The sequence below is a fragment of the Cydia pomonella genome, chromosome 21 (genome assembly GCF_033807575.1).
Source record: "Cydia pomonella isolate Wapato2018A chromosome 21, ilCydPomo1, whole genome shotgun sequence".
Classification (NCBI taxonomy): domain Eukaryota; kingdom Metazoa; phylum Arthropoda; class Insecta; order Lepidoptera; family Tortricidae; genus Cydia; species Cydia pomonella.
The window spans coordinates 3,804,181-3,826,030 of NC_084723.1; the positions used below are offsets into that span (position 1 = coordinate 3,804,181).

Here is a 21,850-nt window from a genome sequence, read left to right on the forward strand (position 1 = left end):
ATTTGGGTTTTTTTTTCTAATTATTATTAATTTCGATGGTTATAATTATAATTTAGTTTAGTTTATAAGTTTTGATACAATATTTATGTTATTTGGTTTGGTTGGTTTTGGTTGTACACTCGAGATAACAATGGCCACTTTATATCAGTCATGGAATTTGAAGGTTTGTCACTTTTGAACCTTAAGACGTAAGTAGAGGACCTGCGACAAATGGCCTTTTCATAAAAACGTAGTTCTCATTTTCCGCTCTAGATATTAACATTATTGAAAATATTTTGACACAATTTGTTGTAAGTAAGCTATGCCACTACGTTGTTTTTTTCGGAATTTATACAATATGTTTGTCCACGTATAGTCGAGCCGTTAACCACGTATAGTACGATGAATTTTATCGACAAATCACCCTCCCCATACCTATGTTTTTTCTCAATCATTTTAAAACTGCACCCCTTCAAAGTTTCATGCTGCCAAACACGACTGCACTTGTTTAATGTACCATTATTTGTCCATTTACCTATCGCACATTAAAAAAATAGAAATCATTCAATAGCTTATGAATCAGGGCATTAATTTTAAGCATAAATGTTACAGATTTTTTTTACAATCACTTGAGAATTGATAACAAAGATAAAAATTGTCTTCAAAAATGTTATTTCGTTGACATGTACTTTTTTATTGTTAAATGATAGTACAGGATATCAGCTAAAAGTTGATATCAAAATTATAGCCCTAGTTAAAATATTTCATAAGTTAGACGAATCCAAATACGACCTTCTGTTAGTAGTATCGTTAAGTTAGTATCATTAACATTGACACCCTTCAGGTAAACCTTACAAACTTTACAAGTATGCCCATACCTTTCATCATCATAGCCATAGCCATCAGTCCTCCCATGCCGCCTTTCTTCCCCATCCCTGGCGGTTTTCTTCCTCTTGCTTCTCCAAGCACCGACTTCGCTTCCTCGGCAGTATCCTCATCAAGTAACCGCAGTTTCACCGAATGAGTGTCCAGAAAAGTTCCCAAACGGTACAGAAGGAACTTATCCAACCTTTCATCAGGGTTCGAAGGTAAAGACTTCGCTAATTCCTTGGCAACTGCTTCAGCCCTCCCATTGTCACTAGTATCCTTAACTAGACTTACTCCTGGCAGCAATGCAACTTCATCTTTGTTGTTCACTTTTCTAAAAGCGATATCACTCCAATTTTCAAACACGTCGGACTTAATATTCCTTTAACACAATCTTTGCCTATTGTACGCGCTGCGGTGTCAAGCGTAGGTTTGTCATTTTCTTTTTCTTCTGGATTTGGAGCTGCACTCACAAAAACTAAGGACACTGATAGGATGATTAGAAACATTTTTCGAATTAACACGTCCGGTTGTGTCATGAGTGTTTGATACTGTGGTCATGTTTTGTTATTGTTGGGCTTTTTATATTTCGAGTTCTGTGGTCAGATGATTACTCCTGGGCTGCCGGGGAAATTGTAAATGCGTTTTACGGTTGGGAAAATTCAAAAGGGCTCTTATTATGATGAGGATAGCCTCTAAATTAAATTGAAATTGAGCATGTCCAATACGAATTTGTCAAATCTAGCTCATTTTCGTTGAATCGTTAGGCAAAATGAGTTCGGTTTCTGAATGTCTTGTTGGACAAATTACCTCTTTATCGTATGTGAATGTCGCTCATATTTGTCCGCTGTGGAGTATTCATTGTAAAATTTTGCACGGCACCGTGAATTTGTCGAAACTGTAAATTGTTTTTCATTTTTAGAGAGCATATTAACATTACGGTCGTACCTATCTCTTCTATGACATATTATTTTGGACTTGAAGCCGTTAACATCAATAAGTCGATATAGTTTTTTTTTTATATAAAAACGTTAATATAACAAAGAAAATTATGATAGCTAAACGTAGTTATAATATTACATAAAGTACGAAAAGACGGCGCTTAATACAAATTTGAATCATTTAAAACCACAAAATGTTAGTAGGTAACTTAAAGGGCCTGGAATCATATACATAGTGTAACCGCAGGCGTCTTTATGAAAAGTATGTATAAATTTTGCAAATTGAAGGTTTACCAACGAGTATCTTAGGTGTTAATAGGACCGATCGTATCCGGTCACACTGCGCTCAAGAACCCGCATTGCTGACATGTGACAAACTTTGGTACTAATAAGATCGTCCGAAGTGAAAACATAGTATACAATACGAGTGCATACAGTGCCGGTAAAAGAGCAAAGACCTATAAACCAATACATTAGTGCGAAACTCTGAAAACCCGACCTCCAGCGGTAAATAAAATATCATTTGCCAGAAGAGTGCTGATCAGCAAAAAGTGGGAGTCACAATCCCACATTCTAGCCTACCAAAGTTGGCTACGCGAACCACTTCATGAACGTCACTTAAACTGAGCACTATAAGTGTAGGGTAGGTAGTCACTGTGGTTAAAACAGAATTAATAATGAAAGGGTTCGGCGCTTCAGAAAACCATTTCATTCATCATTTGACTTGCCGCTTACCGCATCACCAGATTGAAATCGAAAAGTCGTGAGAAATCGTAGATCAGTTGCACCAAAAATGGTTGAGAGCGGGGCTGTAGTGGCAATGACCTTGCACTTTTGTCTCAGACAATGTTGTTGTTATAGTAGGTAACAGTAGCAGTTACAGCAGTCTTTGAGTTAGGTAAGTAATATAGGGGACTGGTTTTATTCGCCCGATGTTTTCCGTCTCCAAAATGAAACTGGTAAATATTATATTGATTTTATACAGTCCAGTTCATATTGGCTTGTAAATATGTTTACAGCCAACGTTCCAAAAAATTACGAAGGTGTGTGAATTGAATTAATACTTACTTACTGCTGTGGCGCAGCGTCCCGAAGTGGATTTTGGCCTCAGACAGCAAAGACTGCCATGCTTCACTGTCCAAAAGCATTTCTGTCCAGTCGACGGTGCCGAGTTTGCTAAGGTCTTTTTGCATTTCGTCTCTCCAGCGGTACTTAGGGCGTCCAGACGGTCTTCGGCCATTTGGAACTCCAATTCGTAGGAGAGATCTCACAGTAGGAGATACTTTATATAAAGGCGTGGCTAGGTTTAAGTATCTTAGCTGCATAGTCAGGGATACCAACCAGAGAGAGGGCGAGATACAAGTCCGGATCCAGAACGCTCTACGCTGTGCGGCTGCCCTGCACCAAGCGTTCGTGTCCAAACTAATGACCAGGAACACGAAGCTCTGGATATACAAAACGGTCATAAGGCCAATCCTTATGTACGGATACGAATTGAATTAATGCGAGTTCATAAAACCTATACCGCCCGTATAACATACGGTAAAAATAAAGCTTCTGCCTAACTTCAAGTGTGCAAAGTGCAAGCAAGTGTGAAGAAAAATATTTCGAAGAATTTACGGACTGCATCACCTACGTGTAATAACTAACTCCTTGTTTCGAGTAAGTGTGATGAAAAATAAATATTTACGCACCTGTAAGACACTGATAATAAGGCCGTGTAAACATATTTTTGGATCTTTGGCTTGTATAGATGTTTGTGAACACAACCGTACTTGGGTTTTATTTCAAGAAACTTGACGGGGTTCTTCAAAAAAGGAGTGTTCAGGTTTCTAAAAGGGCGCGGTGCCGCAAGTGACCCCTATGAAGTTGCCTTCATATTACGGTAACCGTTTATCATCAGTCGGGCCGTATTATGCACTGACGTGGTATAAAAATGATAAAATTGGCATTTCTATTTTAGTTGTTTAAAAACAACTAGGGATCGGAAACCGGTATTTTTTGTATGGGAACGAAAACGGTATTTTTTTCGTTCTTTGTTAATTATTCCCTTTCTAATTGGGCAATCTAATAAAGTCGTTATCTAAAAACACAACCGAGTCCTATATTTAGAGTATAAAATAAACCGAAATATATGTTTATTTCAAAGTTTTTCCAAAAAACCGGTTCCGATCCCTGAAAACAACTTTAGCCACGTAATAGATTAAAACACCTAAGTACCTTTTTAACGGTATCTTAACAATGTCTACTACAATGTATTTTCAAAATAAAGTACTTAAGAGCACAATTATGTACACCGTAGTAATAATTTATGTCCGAAAGTGAAAATAATCATAGGTACGTTTATTAATACTTGATTTTAGGTAAATTGCCCTATTGTCATTATACATTCACAGTAAAGAGAAAGATCAGTAGATAGAGTATGTACGCATATAAGCTAACGATTTAAAAATATATTTACAGTAGGTACATATGGTGCTACTTTACCGCATTAGTGCGAAAATTAGCATATTACGTTACTGTGTCGAACATTTGTCGGGCATTTATTTGGCCTAGTGGGTAGTGACCCTGCCTACAAAGCTGATGGTCCCGGGTTCAAATCCTGGTAAGGGCATTTAATCGTGTGATGAGCATGGATATTTGTTCCTGAGTCATGGGTGTTTTCTATGTATTTAAGTATTTATAAATATTTATATATTATATATATCGTTGTCTAAGTACCCTCAATACAAGCCTTATTGAGCTTACTGTGGGACTTAGTCAATTTGTGTAATAATGTCCTATAATATTTATTTATTTATTTATTTATATTTTATATGTACTGTAAAACGTTGTACGATACATGTGCGAATAGGTAATTCGCAAATCGTGTCGATTTAAAACACTTATTTCGGTCGTGTTTTAATTTATCGCCACTCGTTTCGAATTTCCTATTTTTCGCAGTTGTATCGCAATGTACTATTGCTTATTATATTTCGATTATGTCCGTGACTGTGTTTTAGATTCAATTTGTTTACCCCAAAATCAAGCAAAGTGACTATCGATCGCTTATCTGGCCGGATAGTACGTCACTGCCCGGTATCCGGCTGGATATTTAAACAAAAGCCAGATAGGCCGGATACCGGATAGTAACCGAATATCCGGTGCATCTCTAATTGAAATTTACCAACATTTATTTGTGGGAGTTATAAGGCATTTCCATAATGAGCTGTCTACAAATGTACTTATTAGTTTCTTCTAACATTCTGTGCTACTTTTTTTTTCTATGTATGGACTTGAAGGCGGTGTTGCCCATAGCCAACCTGTGCTACTATTGTAACTTGGAAAACGATCCAGAAAAACAATACAAAATAAATGAACCGCCCATCGCCACATACCACTTGCCTCCCTGTCACACTAACGTACGAATTTACAAGTGCGACAGAGAGGCAACACTTCGAACGTGCTTCGCGGTAGGTCCCCTGCTTCTAATACTGCATTTAAGTATAATACGGCCAAACGTCTTCGAATTTGGGCAGAAAGCGAGAACGGGTAATGACAGCACGCGACAGATACTTATCGGCCTTTATTATGGCATAATTATGTACAACACATCAAACGCCCGTTATTGTGAAACCAAAGTAATTTGAACCTTCATTACAGTAGATACGTCCCATATTGAAATGGCCATGCTAAGCGTCACAAGTATCTGCGGCGGCACTGCGTCTGCGACGACTGATATTTAAATATAGACTGTAAGTACAAAACATAAGGTTTTGATGTGAATCGTCCATTAAACTACGGCCGTGTATCCCATTAGTTGTATAACGGGGGAGATTAGTTCTCAGGTTAACCAGTGTTATCATGAAGATTCGTTGCATCTATTTGTATAGCATTTGATAAGCTTTCGGTCAAAAATTTGATTTTATACAAGCATTTGTTGCTGACTACTTTTCTTTCAATAGGCAACTAAAATTCATTAAGATAATTCTACCTAACCCAAATAGGTATCATTTGGTTGCGTTGTTTTATCACATAGTTCCTATGGGTCACCTCCTATCTCCATCATCAGATCAGATCGATACTATCATTATATTGCATTGTCGCCCAACTTAATTTTATTTTTGTTTTTTATTTTCAATTTATTTATTAACACAAAACATTCTTAAAATAAGAACAGCGAACAAAGGCTTAACCGCCACTGTAATCGCTCTCAAACTCTTCATAAAATATCTAATGAAGTAAGCTCTCGAGTATTTCATTTCACGAAGGCGGCAGTCGGGTGTGAAGTCTAGATTCCGCTTATACTTCGCCTTCGTGATTATCAGACATATTCCTATACCTAAAAACCGCGGTCATTTATATTATTATTTAACCTTTTCGCCGCCACGTCAATGAAGTAATAAAGTTCATCAACGCCTCGTCAAAATGGTACGTATACAAACCTGACAAAACCACGACTTGATATGAACTAATATGAAGTCGTCGCGTGTGTGGCACTTAGGGACTTTATATCAAGTCCATGGCGGCGAAAAGGTTAAAGTAAGGACGTTAAGAACAAAGAATTTCGTACATTGACACGCCTGTCTCACTATCTTTATCAAATTAGGTATGTTGCTGTCCTGCCAATGGTGCAGGCGATCAATGCCATTCTGCAGGCGAAAAAGCAATATAATTATGCGCGTGCGATAGAGATAGCAAATGGCGAGTCAATGTACGAAAGTAGTCGTTAGCATTTATAATAATTATAATAAAAACTTTTATTTCAGACAATAAGCCCATAAAATTGTATACATGCAAAACTTATTCTATCGGCCCGATTCGAAGAATGATTAAGCTCTAGGAAAGATCGATTACTAACCGACATGTTAAAATTGACGGTTATTTCGATTCCGCTGTGATCCCAATAAGATCTATCTACGATATTTCTAACGTCAAAGTGACATTGGTTGCCCGAATCGAGCTGCTTCTGTCAGTTATACGAGATACAAACGATATCTAAATGAGAACGTATCTAAATCAGAACTTATCGTTATCCTATTTCATTCTTCGAATCGGGCCGTATGTTATGCTACTAAAGTTTTCACCACACCAACGCGAGGTAACTATTATGAAATACCAAAAAAATCTAATTAAATAAAATCCAATAAAAAAAAACTCAAAATTTGCATCTGATTACTTTGCCCCACATGTGGATAAAATGCAACTTTCTCATTCGTTTTTGTCCTATAATTATTTTTTGTTTTAGCAGTTGATGTGGTGAAAACATTTATGTCTATGCAATCAGAGGGCGCATCTATTGACCTGCCAGCCTAGCCAAGGTGACAAACGCTATCGCTACGACAACGAAACGCTTTGTGTCTCTCTATCACTCTTCCACATTAGTGCGACAGTGACAGGTGCGTTTCAATCGCTACGGAGCGTAAGCGATTTGCATAGATAGTAGGATCAACTAGATGTGCTATACGCGTGCGCCCGTGAGGGACAGAACATACGCATGTGCCAAATTAAAAACACGCTTTAACATTCCTGACAACATACCAAAAACAACCTATGTAATTTGGTCGGGTTATTTGTTGCCCACCATAAGCCATACTTAAATTTACGGTGGAGAATAAAAAAATTAGACTGTGACAAGGTCAAACAATCATAGCGCTTTCTCTGCTACTCCTACTGAAAGTTCCATAAGAGCATCTCGTTCGGTCATCTGCCGGCTCAACCACATCATCTCTATACTTATTGTACCTCTATGGCGATTTGCATGTTCTCTAGGCCTGACTCTCCGAGTCGCTTACTCGGTAAGCGGTCGGAACAACGTGTCAATTCGTCTCGCACGACTTATAAGCTAATTTGGACTGGCGAGCAAGCAGCAACACAAAAAATCCAGTAAATTCAATAAAAGCCTACGCACGCCAAAGTAATTGTGAAATGTAATGACAACTGAGAGCTTATAAGTTTGAAGTATCTATTTAAAAGATGGCGCCAGCATGTTTATCTGTCAATTCCTAGAATTGTCACATTCTTTTTTTTATAGCCTTTAAGCCAAATCTCATAGAACAAAAAATAGCCACAACCGAATCTTCTATGAAATTGAAGTCGGTTAAAAATTAAAGATAAGCTCTGCTGGCCTCATCTATGCACATATTTGAACGTTGCCAACTTGCCAGTGCCATTGAATAGGCAACATAAACTTGTTGCCACAAAAAGAATACAAAAATATAGCTCGCTGGCTCAGGTCCTTGGTCAGTAAGTACATTAAACTCGTGGTAGTTGGTAATGGCAAATGTACTAGACACATGCAAGTCCCTGTATTCGTTTTGAAACTACAAATTGCTTGTAGACAATGATTTAAAACGTTACTACCTCATAGATGATCGTCATTGATTCTTAAATGCTTGGTTTTATAATACTCTCATTATAGAAGCTTCAAGCAGCTAGTTTCTTGTAAAATTTCAGTTAGAAAGCTTCACCCCCTTATTCATAAACGTATACTAAAGTTACGAAGCCGCAAATAATCCTTTGTCCCTTTCCATCATACCAATACGTCGGACAGGGACAAACGATTATTAGCGGCATTGTAACTTTACTAGACGTTTATGAATAAGGGGGTCAATGTATAAACATTCTAGTAAAAAGATAAACGATTTGATTCGATTTTTATTTGATTCAACTATGTACCTCTGCAAACGTGCAAAGTCATCGGATTTAAAGAGGATTTCGATATCTATGCCAATATTGCCAATACCTAAACCGTATTGATAGGTATATCATTAGTTATTAAATAACGTTAACCATGACCATGCAATAAGCAAATAAAATTGCTCAAACAAATCTAAATCAAACAACACACACTTTCCCCTGGAATCGTAAAACAATGTTACTAAAACAAGAACAATTTCACTTTAGCAAACTACAAAAAGAGCAAAACGAATACAACACTCTCTATCGGAAAGCGTCGGCGGCCAGTCGGCCATTGCTTTTTTTTCCTTTTTGCTTTCGACGCGCTTCATCGAGCGGCCGATAGATGGCGCGAATTTCAAAGTAGCGCTTGCTTGGAACTTTGTATAACTTTCTTTCATTAGATTGTTGGCGGTTTCTAAAAAGTCAAATAGTTATTTTTAAAAATAACTATAATTTAGATAATATATTATTATGTACTGCTTTCCTGTCTTGTAGCATTGTACTGTGGTCACTAATATTATAAACACTACTAAAATTAGATTAAGTACTTCATATCGACACAATTAAAATAATCTTAGAAAATCACTATTTCAAAAATGTCTTAAAAATCAACAAATCTTTCCTGAACATATATTATTGTTCAAAGATGGTAGATAAAATAATAGTTTCGTAGGATCTAGATGTAGATTTCTAGTTTTAAAAGTTATTTCCAGTCCAATTATTTTGAATCAATTTTTGAATTGTATTTTAGCAACTTATTATAGAAATAAGTAACTTGTAAATAATACTGGTTACTTTTTCGGAAGCTAGGTTTGATCCAACGTACGCTAGATGGCAGGAGTAGTATGTGTTGAGAACAAAAAAAGAAAAAGAATATGCGCAGGCGCAGCCGTGATTTCGACTTTCATTGTGAAAATGTTTATTTTATTATGAGTTTACAAGAAAAATAAAAAGTTAATTTTTTTTATATGTTTATATATAAAACAATTGTGTATTTGAAAGTTGACTGATGTGAAATTAATAAGAGTAAGTGGTAGGTATCTATATATGCCTAAATACAACTATAAATTTGTATTTTTATATACCATATCGGTGGCAAACAAGCATACATCCCACCTGATGGTAAGCAGTCTCCGTAGCCTATGTACATCTGCAAGTTACATGCGCGTTGCTGACCCTAACACTCCGCACCCTCGTTGAGCTCTGGCAACCTTACTCACTGGCAGGAACACAACACTATGAGTAGGGTCAAAGTGAATTTGAAATAGAGGTGTATTGTCAAAGAAAACTTTGTAGCCACGTAAATTTACTGCCATCTTTCTACACATGATTAAAACTTTTAAAACGTCATTTGACTTTGTTCCTTATTCTTTCATTGATATGTGTAAAATATTTGAAATATCAAAAATGACACTACAAAATTTTCTTTGACAATCCACCTGTATTTCAAATTCTCCTTGGTAGGGTCTATTGTTATTTGGCCGCGGTTTTATATGTAAAATGGATTATTATACCATATTTACTTGAGTATTTAAAATTTCAGCCATTATTTTCTAGTAGAAATGAGCTTAATTTTGGGACTAAACTAGTTTATTTAATTAAAATGTATATAGGCTGTTAATTTAGTTACTTGCAATAATTTACAATTCATACTTAGCAATTTTTATTAATGTAATTTACGAGATAATTTAATCTGTAAATGAAACTTTTGATAGAAATTATGTACCAAATTAAACTATAAAACTTCAAACCTAAATCTAAAAATAAATAATACTATACCTACTTAAAATGAAATACTAAAAAATATCCCCCTGCGGCATGGTGCCGTAGGTGCTGGCAGCATTTCCTCGCTGTATTGCAAGACTAATTCTTTAAGCGAGGAAACTGCCAGTTCTGCGGTCGCCGGTGACCTCTACTAACCTTTTTGAAAGTTCCTTAATGAGCTTAAGGGCACTTTGACCCCAAGGGCCAAGGGTCTCGACGCCAAAAGGTATGAAATTGTATTCGGCGCCCCTATATTTGGTGATTTTTAATTTTTCGGCCGCTTTAGCTGCCGCGCCGACCTTAGCAGATGTGCCATGGAGATGAGACGGGGCCAGGGTGTCTACACAAGTGGCGGCCCAGCACCCGTCCCATCTTCCACGGAATTAGTGTCATTCCGTCCGGTCTCTTACAATCGTCTCTTAAAATGCTGGCGAGCTCAAGTAGAGCTGGTACGTTGACGCTGGCGAGAGACATTTATTACACATATACATTTTATTCTATGTCAATAATTTACATTACATACTGAGCAACTTTTATTATGAGATCAACCCCGAAATCGCGAGAAAAATTTGCTGTTTCATACATTTTGCCTGACCTTGACATTTTCTATGGTACCGTCTTTTGAGCGTCAGCGTCTAGTCGGCGCTATGGAGAATGACGTCGCTGCGCACTTTCGCCAACGTTGCGTCAAGCAGCAGCTAAATATTTGGATAGACGCTGATGCTCGGGTGACGCTAGGGTGTTAGGGTCGGCATCACGCATGTAACACCTCTGCGTCCATAGGATCCAGAGACTGCTTACCATCAGGCGGGCCGTATGCTTGTTTGTCATCGACGTAGTTAAAAAAAATTAAGGTGCGCACAAATTGTTTGCAGAAATCGCGAAGCGTCTGGTTGACGTAACTTGGTGACCGAAGAGCGGCTTCCTCGCACAGTATTGCGATACAACGAGCATTGTTGGTACAATGCCTTAAGGGCCTATTTTAGATTTGAGCTAATTATAGTAATGTCTCTGTATATAACTATTATGTAAATAAAGTATCCTAGTGTGCGTTTCAGACCTATGTTCGTAATTTCTTTCTATTGAACGAAAGTAAAAAAAAAAAAAAACAAATTTTTGACAACCATATTGTGATCGAAAAAAAGCGACCCTTGATCCTTATTATTATTTATCTCTTTATTTATTTTTGATCTTAGGCTAGGTCATTTATAATATGAATATAAAAGTAAAATATAAAAACACAAAACTATATAAATTACATCTTCTTCTTCTTCCTCGCGTTGTCCCGGCATTTTGCCACGGCTCAAGGGAGCCTGGGGTCCGCTTGACAACTAATCCCAAGATTTGGCGTAGGCACTAGTTTTTACGAAAGCAACTGCCATCTGACCTCCCAACCCAGAGGGTAAGCTAGGCCTTGTTGGGATTAGTCCGGTTTCCTCACGATGTTTTCCTTCACCGAAAAGCGACTGGTAAATATCAAATAATATTTCGCACATAAGTTCCGAAAAACTCATTGGTACGAGCCGGGTTTGAACCCGCGACCTCCGGATTGCAAGTCGCACGCTCTTAAATACCGCTAGGCCACCAGCGCTTTATATAAATTACATATAAACACATTATAAAAAACCTAACCTGGGGTGCCGCCGGCAGCGGGGCAGGGCCCAAGCTTCCGGTGGTCAGGGCTGCAGAGAGAGGAACCGCCGGACTATCCGCGCCGTGTCCAAAATTACTGACTTCCGCAACTGACCCTTTTTATTATTATTCTTATATTATTCACAGCTGTATGTTAAGGAAAGCGGTCAAGAACAGCATAAATATGTGCACATTCCGAGGTGTAGCCTACTTACATAAATACATGCGTAAATACGCGAACGGGAAACCACTCAACCGGTAGTGGTTGGATTGCGTTTATGAGCAGTTTTGATTATGAAAAACTATTATATGTGGCGTCCTAGCCTGATCGGTGGTGATCCTGCTTTCAAAGTAGGAGGCTCTAGGTTCGAATCCTGGTAAGAGCATTTATTTGTGTGTTTTCACATATATTTATTTGTTCCTGAGTAGATGCTTTCTACAAGGCAAGGTGTAATAAAAATAGTGGGGATCTGTTTAATATAATATAAGATAGTTTACTAATGTAGTTTTATAAGTGTCTTGTAACTAACAATCTATGGATCGGAGGAATCTGAAAATAAATAATTTTTATTTTTATTTTAATTTTAATTTTTTATTTTATTTTATTATTTATTTATTTTAAGAGCATATTGGGTATCTATCATGTTCTGAGTAGGAATAAGTAGAATTTTTTTTTGACGCGAAAATTTTTTTGGCTTTGTATGGGAGGTAGGCCACGTTGGATGACCTGCCCAAAAAAAAGAAAACCAAAAAAATGCGTCAAAAAAGTTTTCTTCGATTTTTTCTCAATATACTTAAATACATATATAGGATGTTTATGTAGTCACCTGCAATAATTTACAGCGTAAATATATTATATAGGTCTTACTGACCTACTTTTACTATGGGACCAACCCCGAAATTGCGAAAAAAAAATTTGGCTGTTTTATACATTTTGGCTGTCTGACGTTGACATCTATGGGAGATTTTTTTTTACGATTTCAGGGTTGGTTCCATACTAAAGGTTGCTCAACATGACCTATATATTCACCCCGTAAATTATTGCAGGTGACTAAATAAACACCCTGAATTTAGGTAGATATATATTATTATAGTTTCTTCCACCGCTATCTAAATCCGAAATGTTTTCTATCTATTATTATTATATATCATCGTCTAGTACGGTCACGTCTGAAAATATCGAGACGGACAAAGTGCCAAAAATATGTATACACGCCTTATATTTGCGCTCTTTGAACTTAAAGACTGTGGGACTAACAGCCCGATTCGAACTTTAAGATACCTCAAACATTTCTTGAAGATACGATATGGATTAGACATGTCATTGTCAAAAGTGGCGTTTTTGTTTCACGGGACTTTCGGTTCGAGCGCCATCTTGATAGCCTCGAGATTAATATCTTGGTTACTAACCGTACACTGTCTTGTTACTAACCGTACAATTTTAGTCATATTTAATGCTCCCAATACCTTGATACTGGCGAAAAAGTCCCACTGGACTAAAGCCATAATTTTAAAATAAGGAATCAATAATACACAAGGCGGGGTTAAAACTAGGTAGAAGAAGAATGAATGAATAATGTACTTGACTTGTGTTAGATTTATGCAATAATCTATATATGTTTATTATTTATAAGATGTTCTTACGTATATGTGTATTTGTTTGTTTGTCACACATGACGTGTGTCAGGTGCCGTGTCGCAACCGGACGCGGGGAAAGTGCGCAGACGCCGAAAGTGGAAAGCGCGCGAAAGTGAGAGCGGGTGACAATTCGGCTTTACCGCCCAAGCGAGGAAACACCCGTAATATGCGCCCAATATGTACTTCTGTGGCAAGCAAATAACATTCATACATATTTAACATATTTTTAAACCAAAAAAATCATTTTTCATAAAACAGAACGTATGTATATTTTTTTTTATTGATTAGGGAAACAAACAGCACAATATAGCCTAAGAAAGGTATTTTAACACATTAGCCAAAACAGTTTCCACTGGAAGTTAATACATACATACAATTTTGCTCTGAGAATACAACATGCGATTAGACATGAAATATAAAGCATACACAGGTGTAACACAATTAAGAGAAAATAATAGAGAAGAAATAGGTTCAACACATATTGCAAATAAATGTACAAATGTGCGTAGACTGTAAGTTTCAAATGGTAATTAGTTCCAGTATAATGTAATCTTGTCAATAAAAACGCCGTAGTTTTACATATTGTACAGTACACGGTAGATCTAGTCTTTCAAGTCATTTTCCACTTTCATGACAGCAATAAAAACATCCTTAACTGAAAAAAGTTTGACTCCAAAGATATAAAATTTTAGAGTCTGTGCGGAAATGTATTGGTTCCCATACATTCCGCACAGACACTACATTTATTTGCAGAACCATCAAAATCTCTAAACTAACTTAACTAAGCAATCCATATCCTAAACAGAGGCTTCACCAGGTATGTGGCAACAAAAGCAGATCAGTACCCCTAGTGTACATTTTATCGACATCATAACGTGATGAACGCGTTTGCGTTAAGTCTCATTTTGTGTAGGATTTTGAGTTTCCAAAACGTCCCGCTTGGCGCGCTCTTTCTAAATCCAATACAAAATGAGACTAAACGCAAACGCGTACGTCACGTTTCAAAATCGAATTTATTTACACTAGGGGTACTGTACCCCTAGTGTAACTTTGATCGACATCATAACGTGACGAACGCGTTTGCGTTAAGTCTCATTTTGTATAGGATTTTGAGGTTCCAAAACGTCCCGCTTGGCGCGCTCTTTCGAAATCCAATACAAAATGAGACTAAACGCAAACGCGTACGTCACGTTTGGAAATCGAATTTATTTACACTAGGGGTACAGTTATAGGGCTCGTCTCGAACGAAAAAATGGTGAAGTTCAATGTTATTTTTTGTTTTAACGGTTTATAAAAATGTGTTTCAAACCCGTACAAACCACACGTCTTTGTTACAAGCTCTCATGATCCGTTCCACAGACATGGTTTCTATTCGGCTTTGCGTTTTGCTATTAATCGATTGAGTTTACTGGGTTATGAGTTTTTAATCGGGTTTTGGTTTGGTATCAAAGACACAGAGGTGTTTCTGTATTTTTTTATATTATTAGAAATCGGAGTTGAATCATAAATCGAATCTTGCCATTAAGCGAAAATAAGATTTTCTGCAACAGTTTTCGATAACTTCTTCTTTCTCGCGTTGTCCCGGCATTTTTCCACGGATCATGGGAGTCTGTGGTCCACTTGGCAACTAATCCCAAGAATAGGCTTATGCACTAGTTTTTACGAAAGCGACTGCTATCTGACCTACCAACCCAGAGGGTAAACTAGGCCTTATTGGGATTAGGCTATTTGGGATTGGGGTTGTTAGTTAAGATTATTCCACTTGAAGAAATGGTAATTGTGTCAAAAAAAATAGAAGAAAATGTAATACGATGACAACGTCTAAAATGCGTGACCTTCTTCTTCTTCCTCGCGTTGTCCCGGCATTTTGCCACGGCTCATGGGAGCCTGGGGTCCGCTTGACAACTAATCCTAAGATTTGGCGTAGGCACTAATTTCTAAAATGCGTGACCAAAATAATAATATCTTATTTTACTTTCGTGACGTGACGTTGTAAAAATAAGGTTAAGAGGTGGACCAGGCTTACGCTGCATGGAATTATATGACAAACTGTAATCATAAATGTCAAATTTATATGAAAATATGACGATGATAATGACACCCACACTTTTTCTATTCAAATCCCTGCAATGTTAGCTTAGACGGACTCTGTATATTTGGTAGGTATAACAAAAGACATCGTTTGTAGGTAAATCAAATCATAATTATTCGCAATAATATATGTGTGAAAACTTGTCAAAAAACGGATTCGAACTTTAAGATACGTCAAACATTTACTAACGAAACGATATGGATTAGATATATCAGTGTCTAAAGTGACGTTTCTTCAAACAAAAACGTCACTTTTGTCACTGACATATCCAATCCATATACTTTTAAATATTTAGTAAATGTTTGACGTATCTTAAAGTTCGAATCGGTCCGTTAGTCATATCATATTACATGACGATTCCAAAAAAAACAAAACACTCGCGCCTTTCATATCCATTCATCCTTTATGTCGTAATAACCAAATACCTATAAATATTGTGCCATTATACAAATTTATACCTTACGCACATACAAATATGGTTTGGTTTATAACAAGTATTGGATGAGATGCTGGGTAAGGCAGCACTCGCAAGTTCAATGCACTTGACTTTCTACGTACGGTGATATAACACACAGGGAGCTTACTTACAAAACATCTTATATTACACTCCAGTCATTGAAATCTCAGCCTTACTACCTTTAGTGAAAGTTCAAATTTCAAAGTCAAGTTTACAAGATAGTAGGTTTTGTAAGTTATATGTCCGTGCGCCTATATCGTAACTGTGTTGGGAGAAATCATGGTCCGGGTTTGCTTTGTTTGATCAGTTTGATGAGTTGTAGTTAGGTGGAGAAGGTTCTTGACGCCATTATACGTAGTTACCTACATCCTGTATATATACAGGGTGACATTTCTTTTCTTTATCGAGCTAATACTGACTGATCTGGTGAATACAAGCGCTGGTGGCCTAGCGGTAAAAGCGTGCGACTTTCAATCCGGAGGTCGCGGGTTCAAACCCCGGCTCGTACCAATGAGTTTTTCGGAACTTATGTACCTACGAAATATCATTTGATATTTACCAGTTTTTTGGTAAAGGAAAACATCTTGAGGAAACCGGACTAATCCCAACAAGGCCTAGTTTACCCTCTGGGTTGGAAGGTCAGATTGCACTCGCTTTCGTAAAAACTAGTGCCTACGTCAAATCTTGGGATTAGTTGTAAAGCGGACCCCAGGCTCCCAAGAGCCGTGGCCAATTGCAACAAATAAGTCCCTATAAAAGGGGCTGTGTTTGTAGTAGTATTTTATAGATGTCGCAATGAAAAGTACCATCTTATTTGACTTAATCAATAAATTTATTCATAATTTCTCCATGTAATTTTGCAGCTCACTGTACAGTATGTCATAGGTGTAATATTTTTTCCGTGGTCAAAACATGACCGATTTAAACTTTATTGCATTGAGTTAAGAAGCTAACGGAGTGGTCATTAATCCGTAGAAACGTCCTCGACTCTTTCCTTCGTGGTTTTAGACTTTAGAGCAATGATTTTTTATCACAGAGTATTATTATCAATATCTTTGGCGGAATATTTGCTTTATTGATATTTTTGTTTTTTAAGCGCTGAATTTATTCAAATATTGCCTAAAACGGCCTAGTTGCATAGGCCGCAAAGAGAAGCCGAGTATTTTTAAATCTGATATCAATTAGCGCAAAAAACAGAATAATCCGACATAGAATATTTAATTATTATTCAGGTATAAAAATTTTGGATACATTTCAGAAAAGGAAACAGTCGAATACGAAACAAAAAAGCTCATCAAAATCATGTTTTGCTGCTGCTTGCTGTATGTACTATTTATTTATTTTTTGCGACAATAAATGACTTTTTTTTTTAAGTATAGCATTCGTTTTTATAGTATACAGGGTAGAAGAAATGAAAGAATTTTCTCTCCAGGGCCAATAGATTTTTTCCACCCTGTATTTTCGTAAATATGATGACAAAACAAAAGTGTTACAAAAAATTAGAGTCGAAACAAGCTAACTGCATGACATGTCAATTAATGTCAAATTTCTATAAAAATTGATTTTTCAAGTTTGTTCAAGTCACTGCAAAGTTAGCTTGGACGGATTCTACTTCAAAGTAAGTATCTAAGTCCGAGAATCCGCGATAGCAGGTCAGCTGCGCTCACGGAAGCGCACATCCGCTTTTCTATGCGACTTCGAAAACTGGTAAAGATGCCACTTTGATTAAGATGTCTTCCTGAATTACTAGAGAAAAGGCATTCTTTCTTAAAATCCACTGCTTAATCATTAAAAGATTTTTTGTTATATGTTTAAAATGATATTTTAATAAGAACACACAGTTACAGTAGTGCATTCATAAATGATATTCAAAAGAAATATACATATATATATATTTCTTATGCTATTTATATTTATCGAATGCAGTAGTTTGTTTTCGTTTTCGATATCTGTAGGAAAGACGCGAATGAGTTAAAAATACAATAAAATAGGTACATAATCAAAATAAATAATGTTAGGTGCGTAAGCATATCTTCATTGTGTGTTTACAGGTACGTTAATGCCGCGGGAGCTATTATTAACGGAACCAGGAGTATTTCTTCAATATTGTCTTATCGACTCTGTTTCAACATCTCATACATCCTATCCAACTTTATCCACAACTTTTACTGCCCCTCTAACGACGGCCGCACCCGAAATAAATACAAAAAAATTGGAAACTGCTCGACCACCTGTTCTTCACCAATGCCTTCCCAATCCAACCTAAGTAACATCTTCTTCCCAATCAATAATCAACTCTCTCATTAATATATAAGCTTGATTATTGTTCGGTTATACCTTTCAGTTGTGCCGTTTGTTTGTGGATGGGAAACAATGAGGGCACTATGTTTACTCGACATAACAGTGTGAAAGCGGGAGAAAGGTGTATGCGGACGTTGCCGGAGGCCGAATTCCGATGAACAAGTTGTTTTCGAGGCGGCTTTCGAAGATGCTGTAATTGTTGAATAATGGGATGTCAGGTGAGGCGAGATGTGAATATGATGATCGTCTTCGGATTTCGATGAAATGTTAGTTGTGAGAGAATGTAAAGAAAAAATCTCAGAATTTTATACTTCTGCCAATAATTTAAAAATGAAAAGGTGTAAACTAGTCGTTATCAAGCAGAAGTATATAAAAAGTTAAGGCATTGCTGGAATGTTGCAAGTAGAAGTCTGCCCTTATAGCGAAATCGATGTGTACCAAGTTTTTGCGTAAAAACGATATAATTAGTCGAAAAAGATAATTTATTTTTTAAGTAGGCATATTTACAATGCTCTTATGAACGTCAATTAAAGCTACGTCGGCTTTAACCCTACTACACCTCGGACCCGAGAAGATTTGGGTCCGAGATCTCTTACCTTTATATTATAGGTGTTTCCTGTAACAGTAGCAATAAATTAAACTGTAAGCTTTACTCCTCAAATTAACTGACTAACATTTGTTCCCAAACTTTTAAAAATAACCTGTGTTTTGATTTTTATTATGTTTAAAGCGTGACAAGCAACGTCAAACACACTGATGACAGCGTATATTGAAAATAAATAATATTTAATTCTGAAGATTTTATAATTATTAATAGTTGAGAGTCAATATCTCGTATACATATATCGTTTGAGGAGTGCAATATATAAGGTTTAATTATTTGCTCGTGTTACACCCGGAATAAGTAGGTGCATCCAAAACACCATATATTACCTACAACACAGGTCCTAAAATGAGCTTACTGTGGGGTCTAAGTCTCGGTTTAATTATTTGCTCGTGTTACACCCGGAATAAGTAGGTGCATCCAAAACACCATATATTACCTACAACACAGGTCCTAAAATGAGCTTACTGTGGAGTCTAAGTCGATGAGTGTAAAATTGTCGTTAAAATTTATCAAACACCTGCTAAATGTATAAATACGAAAGAAACTCTGTTTTTCCCCCTTAACGTCATAACCACTTTAAATTAAATTAGATTTGATGATTGATGTAGATATACTCTAAGAAGAAATTAAATGACTTTCTATGGAATTATTCTAATTTTTTTTTTTATAAGTAGACACAATACTATTTAAATAATAAACGAAATAAATGTCATATACAAAGGAAAAAAAAAATACCAAGGCCTCCAGTGCCCGAGGATGTTGTAAAAATAATTTAATAATAACTCAATGTACTCTTCTTCGTTTTTAAGACAAGACAAGACAATTTTATAATTTTACTCATCCCAATTTTTTTGTTCGTGAATGTTCCATTTACTATTGTTAAAGTAAACGACCAGAATTTGTTCCATATTTTATTGTATTAAGCGTCTAAAATTAAAGGAGTAAAATTATAAAATTGTCTTGTCTTGTCTTAAAAACGAAGAAGAGTACATTGAGTTATTATTTAATTATTTTTTACTCTTAATAAAAACATATTTTTACAAGCAAACCCTTGAGTGATCACTAGTATATAGAACTAGGATCGATAGTTGAGTTTATCGATACAGGAACTCCCTACTTGTCAAACAATTTTGCCCCATGGATTCTTATGTCTGGCCATCACATTAAAAAGATAGAATTACGAGCCTTCGGAAATTATCATATACTTTGAAATTTCGACCCTTGCCACCGAACTCGGGTGCCCGAGCGGTTCAGGCGTCTGTCACGTAAACGGAGGACACTAAGTTTGATTCCAGCCCTGGGCACTGGAGGCATTGGCCATTTTTTCATTTATATATGACATTAATATGCATATCTTAAATAAACAATCGGTCCGATTCGAAGTATTCGAACTATAAGGTAGGTACGTCAAACATTTGTTGAAAATACGATAAGGATTAGATATGTGACGTTCAAAAGTGACGTTTCTTCAAACAAAACCTACCTTTGACACTGACATATCTAATCCATATATGTTTAGGACATTTTTGACGTAACTTAAAGTTCGAATCGGGCAGAATTACTACCTAAGGTATTTTGAAGGTACATAATTATATACGCTTAGAAAAGTTATGACAGAATTGTATTTCCAAATTATCTATCAAAGCTTACTTCTGAACGAGAAACGGAATTAAAAATAAATATTCAAGACGGAACAAAAAAAGCACGCGAGTGAAAGTGTCACGCACACACATTCATTGTGTCCATGTAGTGGTAGAGAAAGTTTACCTTGTGCCGGCTTAGCCCAGAGCAAGGCATGGAGTAGGTTGCATTATAAAATTTTTTGCTTACAAAAATAGAGTTCAGTCAGCATCAATAGTAGCATATGATACAATCTCTATAAGTATCTGACACCCTGGTATATTTTACCAAATAAGTAGGTAGAGATTAGTAGATTGTTAAACAAGGGATAAAATGGTTTCCTTCACCCGAGTTACACATTCTACTTTTTACTTTGAATACGAGGAAAAAAAAAACATGTATATTTAAAAAAAATATGACTAAATATAAACTTATTTAGCGCTATTATAAGGGTACTTTCAGTTAAAACTATTTAGGTAAAAGTATCGTTATTTATGGAATGGATAGTTAAATATCTGATATTTTTTTTGTGATAAGAGTCATGTTTTTATGTTGTTATGATTCTTTATTCCATTAAACGTCATTTCTGTTGCTAATAAACGTATTCGTATTACTCGAACACATAGTTTTCTTTTCAAAATTGACCAATAATCATGGTAATCTACTTTTTATTGTTATATCTAATTTATAAAGAAATATATACAACACAAGCCTTATTGAGCTTACTGTGGGACTTAGTCAATTTGTGTAATAATGTCTTATAATATTTATTTATTTATTTTATTTATACACAAACTGAATGTTATTAGGAATGACGGCCACTTTTATGCCTTATTAGCAACCATTTATAATACGTTCGAATATGACTAGCTATTCTCAAACCAAGCATATTCTCCATTAGATAAGCTTTGTTGTTACAGGATTGAGATGTATTTGTAGTTCTTTTAGTTTGAATAAATAATAATACGATTCCAAACTTAAAACTTTCCGTTTTGTACACATATTATGTGATCAGCAGTGGCAGCAAGGTTCCATTTTTATCGCTTGTCACTATGCCCATCACTTTCGCACTTACTTTGTTAGAACGTGACAGGCATGGTGGCAAATGATAAAGAGCCGACCATCTTAGCCGTACAGAACGGGTCCAATGCGACTATTTCTAAACCTCGGATAACGTATAAATAATGAAACTATATCGCGTTCTAATCACCGAACAGAAGTATAAATGTTATTAAAATTTACACAACCAATAGTATACAAGTTACTCTACAGTTTTCACTATTCTATCTTTC

General features: G+C 36.2%; 1 pseudogene; it reads right to left on the reverse strand.

The window, feature by feature from the left end:
- Positions 1 to 597: 597 nt before the first annotated feature.
- On the reverse strand, positions 598 to 2,071 carry LOC133529794 (uncharacterized; annotated as a pseudogene).
- Between the last annotated feature and the right edge of the window lie 19,779 nt (positions 2,072 to 21,850).